At 41.3% G+C, this 13,213-nt stretch overlaps 1 protein-coding gene across 1 annotated transcript in view; it reads right to left on the reverse strand.

Moving 5' to 3' along the window:
• The window catches only part of mrps23 (mitochondrial ribosomal protein S23), a 45,545-nt gene that overhangs the window by 1,925 nt on the left and 30,407 nt on the right, over positions 1-13,213 (reverse strand). Inside the window, exons 6-8 of the transcript XR_011602463.1 lie at positions 2,478-2,587; positions 1,642-1,858; positions 73-184 (exon numbers count right to left, since the gene is read on the reverse strand). The gene's annotated coding sequence lies outside the window, so the exon portion shown is untranslated. The remainder of the gene's footprint in view (positions 1-72; positions 185-1,641; positions 1,859-2,477; positions 2,588-13,213) is intronic.

Raw genomic sequence — 13,213 nt, forward strand, 5'->3', positions numbered from 1 at the left:
AGCGGACACATCAGAGTATATTAAAGAAGGGAGACAGGTGAATTATATTGTGCAAATCTTTAGGCTGCTTACCATGTTGCAGTCTGTTGCTCAGGTTAGACTCGCAATAAATCCTTGATTCATGAACAGACCCAGGCCACTTGGCCTCCACATTGGAAATTAAGTATGCAGCATCACATACGACCTTGACAGTGCAGAGAATGACAGATGTTGAATTATGATGCAGTCTTTAACATTTTAAAACAGTAGTCAATCTACATGTACCTGCACATTTATGCTGTGAATGGACTTCCTATTCACATAATCTGCTTCATTATGCGAGGGAGCTGTGATGGGGATGTGTGTGCCATCTATGCAGCCAATCACACAGGGAAATCCTAAAAGAAATTAAAATTACTAATCCCAGTCTGAGGTTGCAGCACAATGTCATTAATGGAATATAATTTAAAATTCATTTGGATCTCTATATCATTCATCTGCAATCCTGTGGAACTCCTCCTTGATGACTCTGACGGGTTTATGTCCAGGGAAAACCACAAAGATGGGCAATAGCTGTTTCAGCGCGAGGCACACTTTTCTGACTGCCCTGCATACAGTTGCCTTACTTAAGTGCTCTGCATCTCCGATGTTACACAAAAAACTTCCATTTGCACAGAAACGCAGCGCAACGCACAATATCTGCTGCAATGTTGCAAATGTAACGACGGTTTAGGTTGTGTGTGTAGATGATGGACTGTGACGTGAAACGGTACCGTTCAAAAAGATAATGCGCGGTCTGATAACCATCTCCCGACGAATATTTAGCTGCGCAGTAATGCTGCACCTTCATCCACGGGATCGTTGTCAAAAGGAAATGCCATGTTAGTGGAAAAAAAGTGGACTTCTCATATAGACCGACTGACTGATTTTTTAAAATAACAGTCGGCAGTACTACGTTATACCAAAACTCGCCTGCTGACTGAATGAATGAGGAAATCAAAAAACGTGTGGCTGACAGAGGGTGGAGACAGAGAGAAACTCGAGGTTCATCGAGAAAAACCTGGTCCCGACCAGGTTAGGTTCATAGAGTCTGTTACCATGGTAACTGACCAAGAGTTTAAGTTACCTCTCTCTGTGAAACAGGCTAGAGTTACCCCTCCTCCTCTGGTTTGAGTTACCTTCCTTTGTGAAACGGAAAACTCTGAGTTTCCTTCATTTCAGGCTTAACAAACTCAGAGTTTTCACTAAACCTGCTTTGTGAAACGGGCCCCTGAAGATTTGTATAGTAGCCATCCGCCGGTAAATGTTCCCAATTTTGAGGAATAAAACTTTGAGGGCATCACATAACTGTGATGAAAAAATGGAAACTGTAATCTTCTCCAAATAGAGCGTCAAAAACTACTCATCATTCAAATCAGAAATAGCATTAATGACACAGTGTTACAAACTAGCAAATCATTGTAACTTCATAGCCTGAATACAATATTCAATACAACCGGCCCAAATAACTATCCATCCATCCATTATCTATACCGCCTATCCCTTTCGGGGTTGCGGGGGGCTGGAGCCTATCCCAGCTACAATGGGCGAGAGGCGGGGTACACCCTGAACCGGTCGCCAGCCGATTGCAGGGCCCCCAAATAACTAATTGCATGTTATCACCTTTTCATGTGTTGTGCTTTCATCTAGATGAGCAGTCCTATGGCCCAGTCCTGCACGCATATGGACTAATTGCTCCTGCTCTTTTGGGGTTTTTTCACATTGTTTTGGCAACAAATAGAAAGCCACATCCAATGGTTTAGGCCTCTTGGCAGGAACAGGACTTGCTGCGGGAAAGCGCCTCTTCCCTCTGCCCCTGCTGAAAATACCGAGAAAGGACCTATAGAAAATTTAAAAAAATAAAACATTAACAATCTCATCTGTTTTTTGTAATTACATTAAAAAAGCACCTTTATTATTATCAAATCATTGAGATTTTTTCATTTAATAAACTAATTTAACATTAGCCTTAAAGCTTCAGTTGGTAACAATTATTCAGTCATATTTGCTGGAACTGTCTCTATATTCTGATAGTCAGACATTAAATGAGTAATTTAGGACAAAATCCAACTCCTCTGGCTCCACCTACAGCCTGTAATCGTATTTGCCGAAATCCACCGCGACTGAAGCTTCTCCACCAGTTTAGTAGTTAATTTGCACACTACACGCCATGCTTCACGTGAAATTATTTTTCTCTGCATTTATCCAATCCTCGGTCTGTTGATACCAGTACTCGTCATCACCATTGTTCAGGTGGTGATCTTCTTGCTGTCTAGTGGGGGTTATTAAGGAGGAAACCCCGGGTGAAAACAGGGAGAACATGCAAACTCCACATAGAAAGCAAACACAGAAAGGCCCCCTTTTTTCCTCAAGCAGCAGGCACCGAAGGCATGGTGAAGGACACACCACCAGCCAGTATAAGTAAAATTATGTACATGAATTAAAGTTAAATACTAAACCTTATATGTTGATTTGTGACGCCACCACTGGCTGCACCTTGTTGACCAGACGAACTCAGGAACTGTAGTAAGCGACAGGCTGACTGCAAAATATCATCACCATGACTGCCCTGACATCACAAACAACAAAGAAATAGTAAGATGTGTATTACAATCCATCAGCGCAATGATTATGTTAAACTGCTAAATGTTAATGGACTGTAATTAAGGTGACCATATTTTAATTTCCAAAAAAGAGGACATTTAAGGTATGCCTCCTCTTTATGGATTACACAACAATTTTATACAAGTTATACAATAAAATAATATCCCTCAATAGGTAAAGACACAAATTCAGATTCAGGCTTTTTCAACATGCTTGATTATGCCTAAAATAATCTATTTTCAACTTTCAACAGCACAAACATAAAATAAAAACAAAAACCTATGGAATGAAATACTAATGCAGTAGATAATCAACCTATAGCCTAAAAATATTGTCCCGTTGAGAACGAACTTGAATCTGGGCCACTGCATGAAGCCCTGGTCAGATACAGACCTCCCGGATTCATTTTTACTGTACATCAGATGTTCCATGAGGAATCAAAGCCAGATGAGACTAAAATTACATTGTAGACACAGTCATCACCAATATCTGTGGTGACTTTTATGCAATGTTGTTCTACTACCAAAATGGGCCAGTGTTCACATTGCTTTAATGCAGTCAGGATTACTTATTGGGTGGTGTGATAAAGGCCAGTTAATGTCAAACACACACACACACACACACACACACACACACACACACACACACACACACACGTTTCCAGTCATGTACTTATGGGGTTATTTTATGTCACAAACACACTCTTTCTCTAGTCTCTTCTTAATGGGACCAGGTAACATACTGTAACGCACTTGTATGTTTCTTGTCTCACCCATAAGGGGCCCTTCTGTGCGGTTCTCACTGAAACGTTTTATGGCACTGTCCAACACCTGGCATAATCTCAATTTTGATTTTAACATTTAGAATTGTACAGTGTCTGAGCTGTTACATGTTGTAAAGCAATATTTATGCTTGTGACCCACTGCAAACCCTTGTAATAGGTTATGAGAAGTAGCTAATACATCAGAAAGACCATGCTGTGCTCTCAGTTTCGAGGTCTGTACTGTTTCAGAAACTGTTTCACCATTAGGTAACCTTATTAGCCTGTGAATGTCTCCACATACAGTTATGATTTTCTGTCAGTTCTGACTAATTGTCTGATTGAACTTTTTTTTTTGCTGGTAACTTCTCATTTTTTGTGTGTGAACAATTGAACATGAAGTTGCTGTTTCACCAGCTATAGGCAATATGTGCGTTCTCTCACTTTGTTGTAATTTGAACCACCCGTGTTATGCCGAGCGCAAAATGGTGTAGCTCCGTAGCGCTGGGCTTGGACTTTACATACTCTAGCCTTGTCAGCTCGGACCATGATTTTCATGTCTGTTGAGAACTCTAACCTGTGCAGTGTCTTTGTTGTGGCTACAACTCATTCAGCAGTACATGCAATATGTTCATGAAAACAATAGCGGAACCAATGTTAACGGTCAGATACAGACCTCCCAGATTCATTTTTACGGTTAAAAAAACAATGCGAGTACTCGTTCATTATAAATATTAAAGTTATATCTTAAAATTATATTAATATTAAAATAATATTAATATTATTAATATTAAAGTAACTGAAAACGCCCATCCCTAGTTTTTAGTCAAATTTTTAATCTAACTTTAATCAACAGTATGTCTTTCTAATTTGTAAATTTACTTTAAAATACTCCATATAGAAGGCTCCATACAGAATTTTCTTCACTCAGTATGCCTAGACCGTTAAAGTATACTCAGAATTTTGATATTAAATATGTTACAAAATGAGTTATTGACGCGTGAGTTTCTTTTTCTTTTCTTTTTCTTTTTTTTTAAAGATTCAGATGAATCTTGTGGAATCAGATGACTCAAACATTGATAGTGAAGATGAGTACATTACATCAGGCACGGCGCCAGGATTCAATTTTGGGTGGGCCACAGTTACTCTGGGTGGGCCTCTTAATTACAAAAGTTAACACTGTTTCCAACTGGTAGTCTCACTTAAACAAAAATGACTGGTATCATGCTGTGGAGGGCGACTAGTATGTCTAGCAGATTATGACATGTTCAAAATCTTTTTAAAAAACATTTTCAATGCCATAGGTTATTATTTCACTGTGACAGTTTGTATTTATTACAAGTGTCTCATGCGGCTTATCTCATTATCCATATTTTCGCTATGGATCAATACATCAATTCATTACAAAAACAGACATTTTAATGCCTGTTAATTCATTTTTGTTAGATCTGGCTGGATTACTCTTTAAATTCATTGCAAGGAGAGGGAGAAACAGAGCGATCAGAGTACTGGGTGAGCTACAATGACTTTTAACAAGAGAGAGAGAGTGCGCTGTGCTGTTCATTCATGACCTTAACTGTCTGTGAAGGTAATAAGACAGTCAAGTTTCGATGGGAAATATCCTTTAATTACAGGTGAAGTTTTTATTTAAAATTCTCACAGACATATTTACTACTTGTTTTCTCTTTTGATACTCACAGTAAAGTATGCCATAGAAAACACAAGAAAAATGGGCACAGTAATGGCAAAGTAACTCAGTTCTTACTCTTTTAACATACTTAAACATAGCTAACTGTTGTGCCATAGCAATGCATTCATTTAACTGTAGCAGCCTGTGCCTACATTATAGAATCCACTGCCCTACTTGGTCACCATCCTTTGCCGAACAACCACCAGATTGTGACGTGTGTGTGCAAGTGTAACATGTCTGGGGTGACCAATGATGGCCCGATGTCACTGGACTAGACCTCATGTGATAATAGCTGAGTAAGTGTTGTTGTTTTGTTGTTTGTTTGTTTGTTTGTTTGTTTGTTTTGTTTTTTTAATTAAAACATTTTTGTTTTAAGGGTTTTATTAAAACGTTGATTTTAATCATTAAAAATAAAAGTTAAGAAAATTCTTCAAGTCATTTACGGTGGGCCAGTTGTGCAAGTGGGTGGGCCCAGGCCCATCAGGCTCACCCCTAACGTTGTGCCTGCATTACATGTCCCATGGACAAAAGCACAGTAAGTGATGGCAGTTTGGAATTAACCCTGGAAGATTTTTTAAAAAAAAGAACAAAGGTGCATCTAGTGAGAGCAGAAGAAAGTCTTTCAGTCAGAGCAAGTTTAAGCCCAGGGAGAGTGGAAGTGAGTCCTCCAGGCAGAGAAGAAGCAAGTCTTCCAATCAGAACACAAGTGAGTCTTCGAGTCAGAGCCAGCTTGATTTTAGCCAGGAGAGACCCTTTCAAACAAGTCATGACCCCACACAAAAATTTGCAAATAGCAGAGTTGATGGGAATGAAAAGAAAGTGGCAACATATTATAAAAAGGATGTGAGTGTTTCAATGCCCCTGGGAGAAGAGCAACCTATGTATGTCAGTCCAGTTTTAAAGAAGGAGGATGGAAGCTACAGGAAACAAGAAACACTTATGGTTCCTAAAGTCTCATATCGCAGAACAGGAGTCAGAGCATTTAGCTATCAAGCTCCTCTCCTGTGGAACCATCTTCCAGTCTTTGTCCGGGAGGCAGACACTGTCTCTACATTTAAGAGTAGGCTTAAAACTTTCCTCTTTGATAAAGCTTATAGTTAGGGCTGGCTCAGGCTTGTCCTGGACCAGCCCCTAGTTATGCTGCTATAGGATTAGACTGTCGGGGGACCTCCAAAGATACACCGAGCTCCTCTGTCTTTCTGTCCCTCTCCATCTGCACGCTTTCATGTCCTACCACGGCGTGTTACTAACTTAGCTCCTTCCCCAGAGTCTCTGTGCTTTGTCGTCTTGCAGGTTACACAGTGGCTGAATCTGGATTGTGGATTTCAGCTGCGTCTCCTGCCTTGGCCCTGCCTGACATCCACTGCAACTGCTACTACTGTTATTACATCCACTGTCACTGTTACTGTGACTGCATCTCTCTCTCTCTCTCTCTCTCTCTCTCTTTCCCTCTCTCTCTCTGACTGCATTTCTGTCTGTCTGTCTGTCTGTCTGTCTGTCTGTCTGTCTGTCTGTCTGTCTGTCTGTCTGTCTGTCTGTCTCACTCTCCCTCTCTTGCTCTCCCTCTCTCACCCAACCGGTCGAGGCAGATGGCCGCCCACCCAGAGCCTGGTTCTGCCCGAGGTTTCTGCCCGTTAAAAGGAAGTTTTTCCTCGCCACTGTCGCCAAGTGCTTGCTCATGGGGGAATTGTTGGTTCTCTGTAGATGAAAGAGCTTGGTCTGTACCATGAAACATTTCTGCTTTTATTGCAGAAAGTTTGTGCAGAAAATGTCAAGACACTTGTGGCATGAACACCAAGGTGAAGCGGATGTTACAAAAGCATTCAGTTTGCCAAAGAACTCAAAAGAAAGGAGACTGCAGTTAGACTATATACGAAATAAGGGGAACTTTGAGCACAACAGTGACGTTTTGGAGACACAAAAAAGCAAACTCATCCCATGGAAGCAAACACAGAAAAAATCTGAAGGACAGGAATTTGCACATTGTGTTCACTAGCTATGTGTTATGGCTGGGTTTTTGGTTTCTGCTTATGACTGTGTTTTTGTGTCTCTCCAGGGCAGATACGTGGCAGGGGCGGGGCCGATCTCACCTGAGACTAAAGCATCGGCCAGACGCACCTGCGATTAATTCTCACTGATTAGAGCTCCCTCTCTTAAGCACGCTCTTCTCACTCTCAGGCGCAATCAGAAGATTGTGGTTCTTCCTCGAAAGAGTTCGAAGGGTTGATGGTCTGAGTGCCTTTTCCCTAACGGAGTTTTTTGTTTCAGCTGTCGAGTTTTTCCTCCAGTTTCGTTCCTGCCTTGCCTGCCTGAGAGCCTTTTTTCCCATAACGGAGTTTTGTGTTCCAGCTGTCGAGTTTCCCTCCAGCAGAGACTGCCTTCCTCAGTCGAGCATTGTTTTCCAGCTGCTGAGAGTTTTTTGTTGTGACTTTTGTTTAATAAACTGTTTATTCTTTGCCACCCCGCATTTGGGTACAGCCTTCCTTGAACTGTCGTCACAGAATCTACTGGCCAACATGGTCCCAGCGGAGTCGGACCGGATGAGACAGATCCTCTCCAGTCAGGGGGTCTTGCTCGGGCAGCATGAAGCTACTCTCCGCCAAATCACGGAACATCTCCAGCATTTAACTACCAGCATGACGCAGATGGGGAGTCAGCTGGCCGACATCAGAGACCGGCTCACGTCTCCTACGTCACCCGCCGACCTTCCACAACCACTTCCTGCGCCCGAGCCCCCAGCGAACCCGACAACCCTGTCCAGGGAACCATATATCCCTATCCCTGCTCGTTACTCTGGTGATCTTGGCATGTGTGCGTGTAACCCTGGGTTACAAAGCCTCACTAAATAAAAGCCTGTTAATAAAACAGCCAATACGAAATACATTGCCAGTGATAAATGGACAATAAATAGATTAACATGGTTAAAAAATCATAAAGATTGTCAGCAATGCTGTACTTCATGATACAATATTTAATTTAGGATTAAAAATGTGTAAATTCATGTTACTTTTATTTTTTATTTAAAAAATGGCTTAAAAATGTGTTCAGACTCTTATTTTGAAGAGTCGCGTTGCAGCGTGACTCATGTGACTTGCCACAGCCAAACGGGTTGTTTTGTCTTTTCCTGCTTCTGAAGGAGGGAGATACGCAGATGGTTTTTGCGGAGCTGCTGCTCAAATAGAAGAAAATAGAGAAAATAAAACAAGTGAAGAGTCAATTTGAAGTTTTTTGTACTCTGATGGAGTTACTGTTGTTTTTTTTTTTTTAACCTGTCCAACTTGGTGACGTTCTGTACATTGCCGAATGAGACTTGGCCATTAAGGTTGGGACCGGGAATTCTGAGCGAATACCGGGAAATTGGATTCCACGTGTCAGATACAAGATGGCGAGCTGCCCAGGGACCCCTTGAACTGTGCATCACACAAACGCAAGTGCCTTCTGCTGGACGTTGCGCTGTTTCATCAAGAAGAAAACTGGTAGGATTGATCCATATCTCTCTGCCAAACTGCAGTGGACACTCAGAGACATCGGATTAATTATTCAGGACAATCAGATTGCCAGATTAGAAGATAAAGACATTTATTTGTGATATACAAATTATTCAGTCTTTTGCTGGATCACTTTGAGTTATGTGTATTTTACTGTTGTTATTTTTTCTGTGGATCGACCATGTTAATGCTCTAATGGTATTACTGGAATGGTAAATGTTATTTGTTTGGTACAAACAACAAAACAAGTAATGGTTGAAACTTGAAGGGGAATTTAACAAAACTTCTACGACATCTCATGAGGTTGAGAACTGGACTTGATTCAGAATAACGCTGAGTTAAGTCAATTAGATCAAAGGAATAGAACTTGAGATAAATACAAATAAGAACCTAGGTTGAGAAATAATATCCTTTTAAGCCAAATAATAGGTGTAAATCTAAAAGGGATTGATAAACAAAATCACTTGAACAAAAAGGGAAAGTATTTCATTGATTAATCTTAAAGTGAGGTCGAAAGCTTTATGTCACCTGTCTGTCTCTCTTTTGCTAAAAATAATAAGCCGGCAATTTACACCTTTTGTCTGGTCTGTGGTTATTAATGCACTTTACATCTATCATTGCTCCAGTAGTCGAACCTAGCATTGGTCCTAGTTTACTGTAATTACTCCAGAAGTGTTACATGCGCAGTTTCTTCACCAGTGTACCCTAGTTTTCAGCCAACAGCCCACCACTTATGCTTCTCACCAATCTAAGATAGCGTTCATTATGAGTTTGCTGTCTGGGGAAGCAGCAGCCTGGTCCCTCGCTATTTCCAGTGTAGCAGAACTGGCCTCTAACTGACCTTCTCTTACCCTCTCTGCATTCCTTCAGGAGAAATGGAGGTGTAAACCCGCCAACCGATTGAATTACAGACCATCTGGTTTACCTATAATGCAATCTGATTTCGAAGAGAGACAGGAAGTCTGGCTCAGTAAACTACTTTGCTAACACACTGAAGAAAGAGAGCCAAAAGGTCAACGCCTATCTCTAAACCAGGATGTCCCACTCTATGCTAATTACTCCCCCAATAGCCCCAAGGACTCCATACAAGAAGGCTGCCTGAAGAGACAAATGGCATGCCTCAGAGGAATCCACAAACATCAGCAAATGCTGACATCCATCCATTGAAGCAACTAGTGACTAATGTTTGTGTGCTTTTTCTCAATACTCCAGGATAACCAGACTTTTATGTTAAACTTAAGTTTTCATGTTTTCAACTTGCAGGACTTGTTGTACGCATAATATTGATGTTTTTCCAGTATCTCTGACCTGAAGTATGACCAAGTTGTGATATTAACGGTTTTATAAAAGTTTGTCTGAATTGTCATTACAAAACCATACTGTCATCCAGAGGTCCCTAACCGCCAGATTGAATATGCTTGACTTGGCACATTTATCGATAAGTAACCGTAATTGTGATAATCATTTTTGGCAAATATAGTCTGCCTCTCTTTATTCTTATCTTTATTTTTGTATTAGTTATTCATTGAGTCATTATACCTGTTGGGATAAAACTGTACCATGATTATCATTTAATGTTATCACCCAACCATAGAAAGTGTCTAATGCATGCTGTGAACAATGTTGAAATGTCATTGAAAATTTGTCATTGAAATTATATGTGATTGACCATAGTGAGAAGCAGATGAGCCCCTCGTATGAATCATTGATTAAGTCAGCTCCTTGAGGCAATCGCGCGTCACAAACCGTCTCACGTGATTCGATGGCCTGCCCTTTCGACACGCCCCGGAGCAACCTTTAAAAACTGCGTGTAGTGCGCGTTACTTGGTTAGTTAGTTAGTTAGTTAGTTAGTTAGTTAGTTAGTTTTAGTTCTTTTGTTTTCTTCTTTCTACGTCTAGTTACTCTCAGCTGAGTTCTTTTTCTTCTTACTCTTTGTCTTAAGTTTTGCACAGTCATTTTGCTCTTTAAGTTTTTCGTCTTCGAGCTACTCAAAGCCACTCTATTTAGCCAAATGTTTTGTTTTTAACATCAGTAAATTTAGGCAAGTAATACTAATTTTGTAGCCTTCTTTGACCGGCCATCGAAGAGACTCTTAATTTGTACTATCAGTCTAAAATAATCCGTCACGGACTCAACCGAACCAAACCCTGCCGCCAGCTGTTGATCCTTGGTCCGGTTAACAACCATCCGGAGGAGTCCCTCATCTGTAACCGACACCGCAGAACCAGTTCCAGAGATGCCCCCGTTCAGCATCAGCTCGTAACCTTGGTGCCTGGGCCTTCCACTAGACCACCAAGCAGATCGAGCCACGGACGAACATCTGGAACGTCTTCGAGTCAGTTCGGAGCAGAGCACAACGGGACGCCAGCAATCAAGTAGGCACGCTAAGCGGGTTTGAATAAGAGTTGGTCCGTGAGGTTAAGAGACGGTCAATCTATTTACCATTGTGTTGCCATAAGTTTCTTGTGTGTTCTGTCATATCACCTCACATCTTCTGCCTTATTATTCATGGTACATTACCCATTATCCACAATTTTGCTTAATAAATGATATTTTGAAAGTCCTGGTTAGACGGTGTCCTTTAGAACTGAATATCTACGATCCCTGTATCCAGAATTTACACTTCAGGTTATCAGACTGATTTACAGTTAGTCCACTCGTTAGTAATTTATCAGCGTTATAGCAGTTAATTTCTGCAGTCCTTCTTAGCTGAGGAAGGTGGTGCCCTGACATTTTATCAACGAATGCAACATCAAATTAAGGTAGTACACACTACACCAGTCAGAACACAGACGTGGTCACTGATTACACTCTCCTCACCGAAGAGATGAAGAGGGTATTCGATCATCCCGTCAAGGGCAGAGAGGCGCTAAGCCGGCTTTTAGATTTACGGCAGGGAAACCAGCCAGTCTCAGTTTACTGTAAATTTTCGTATACTGGCAGCGGGAAGTGGCTGGGGGGATCAGGCTCTTCAGATGTTTTTTTACAAGGGTTTAGCGGGCGAGATTAAGGATGAGCTAGCAGTAAGAGATGAATGTGACTCTCTTCATAGCCTAATCGATCTAGCTACATCCATAGATAACAGGATACGGGAGAGAGGCAGAGAAGGAGCAGACTGACAGAGACTTCGCTTCTCCGCCGTTCCCCAGGGTGGACCGGCAGAATCGACACCGCAGACACCCTCCTCTCTCTCGCCCTCCCCTGACATTCGACCCAGCGCTTCGGAGGACCCCATGCAGCTGGGCCGAGCTGACAAAGAGGACAAGTTTTATAGTTTTGTATTGTATTTTGATTGTATCTACTCAGTTGTAGTTAAAACAACATCAGTCCAGCAGTTTTCTGCTGTATTTTTGTATACTCTTGATTGCCAGATTGCCCACAGTCTCAGCTTCCCAACTCAACTATAGTATATCAAGAAACATTTTAGAGACCATTGGCATGGAGGGGCCTTCAGAAGAGTATATTGAAGGTATGTGATGATTGGTTTTAAATTGATTATAAACTATCCATCACTGGTCATGAAGATTTATGAGTTTGAAGAGAGCAAGAAGTCCCTGGTGTTAATAAGTATTAGGTTGAAGTTTTAGTGTTGAAGAAGTGTATCTAAAACAGTTCTTTAATGTTGGTGAAGTGAATTTAGAGAACACCTTTTTTGATGTTGGGGAAGTGTATTCAGAAAAGGTAAGAAGTGACACAGATCCTAGCAAGAAGTAAATGAAGCTTTTAATGTTGAGGGAGTGTAATTAAAAGCACCTTTGATGTTGAAGAAGTATAATCAAGGGCTAGAAAAGAGCACCAGTTGATGACGAGGAAGTTTATTCACCAGTGAGTATCGGGGAGAATCACCAAAGAAGGGAAGTGTATTTGATGATAAAATCCGAGCTAAATGAGATTGAGGATCGTGTGCAATAGGGAGTACTGTGTAATAATACTGTACCAAGTCAAAACAGGCATGGTATTCTTACTTGTATGTCTTGCGTTGAATAGGTTGAAGTTTATGGGTTAGGTGCTCTGCCTAGGAAAGGCAGCCACCACCAGGAGAGTGGTGATCTCGTTTAGGGACAGCGAGGGTAAAGATAAGTGCACAAATGTTAAAAAAGTTAAAATGTTTTTAAGCCATCACGACCTAGAGAAAGCCATCCATGCGCTAATCAGTTCAAGATTAGACTATTGCAATGCACTTTATGTCGGCGTCTCCCAATTTTCTCTCAGTCGCCTTCAACTTGTGCAAAACGCTGCGGCCCATCTTTTAACCAACGCAAACAGACGAGAGCATACTGTATCACTCCTGTTCTTAACTCCCTTCATTGGCTTCCTGTCCAATACAGAATTGACTTAAAGGAGAGGGTGAGCCCGAGATCACTAGACAGGAAGGAGGCATTAAACAGGGATTTATGGGAGCTAAAATGGTAAAAGGGTAGAGTAGAACCAGTAATGAGGCAGCACCCTGACTATACAAAACAGATTAAACATTGCATGACAAAGTGGCACAAACAAATATCAGGCAGATTACAGTGGCCAGAGAAGGGGACCTTTGAAGCATCCTGTTGCAATGAAGTGGAAGCTAACATTAAACACTACAAGGCAAAGAACACTAGCAACAGTAGAGAAGGAGAACGAGCCAGAGAACAGGAAGTGCACAGCTGGCTCAG

The sequence above is a fragment of the Chaetodon trifascialis genome, chromosome 9, assembly GCF_039877785.1.
Source record: "Chaetodon trifascialis isolate fChaTrf1 chromosome 9, fChaTrf1.hap1, whole genome shotgun sequence".
Taxonomy (NCBI): domain Eukaryota; kingdom Metazoa; phylum Chordata; class Actinopteri; order Chaetodontiformes; family Chaetodontidae; genus Chaetodon; species Chaetodon trifascialis.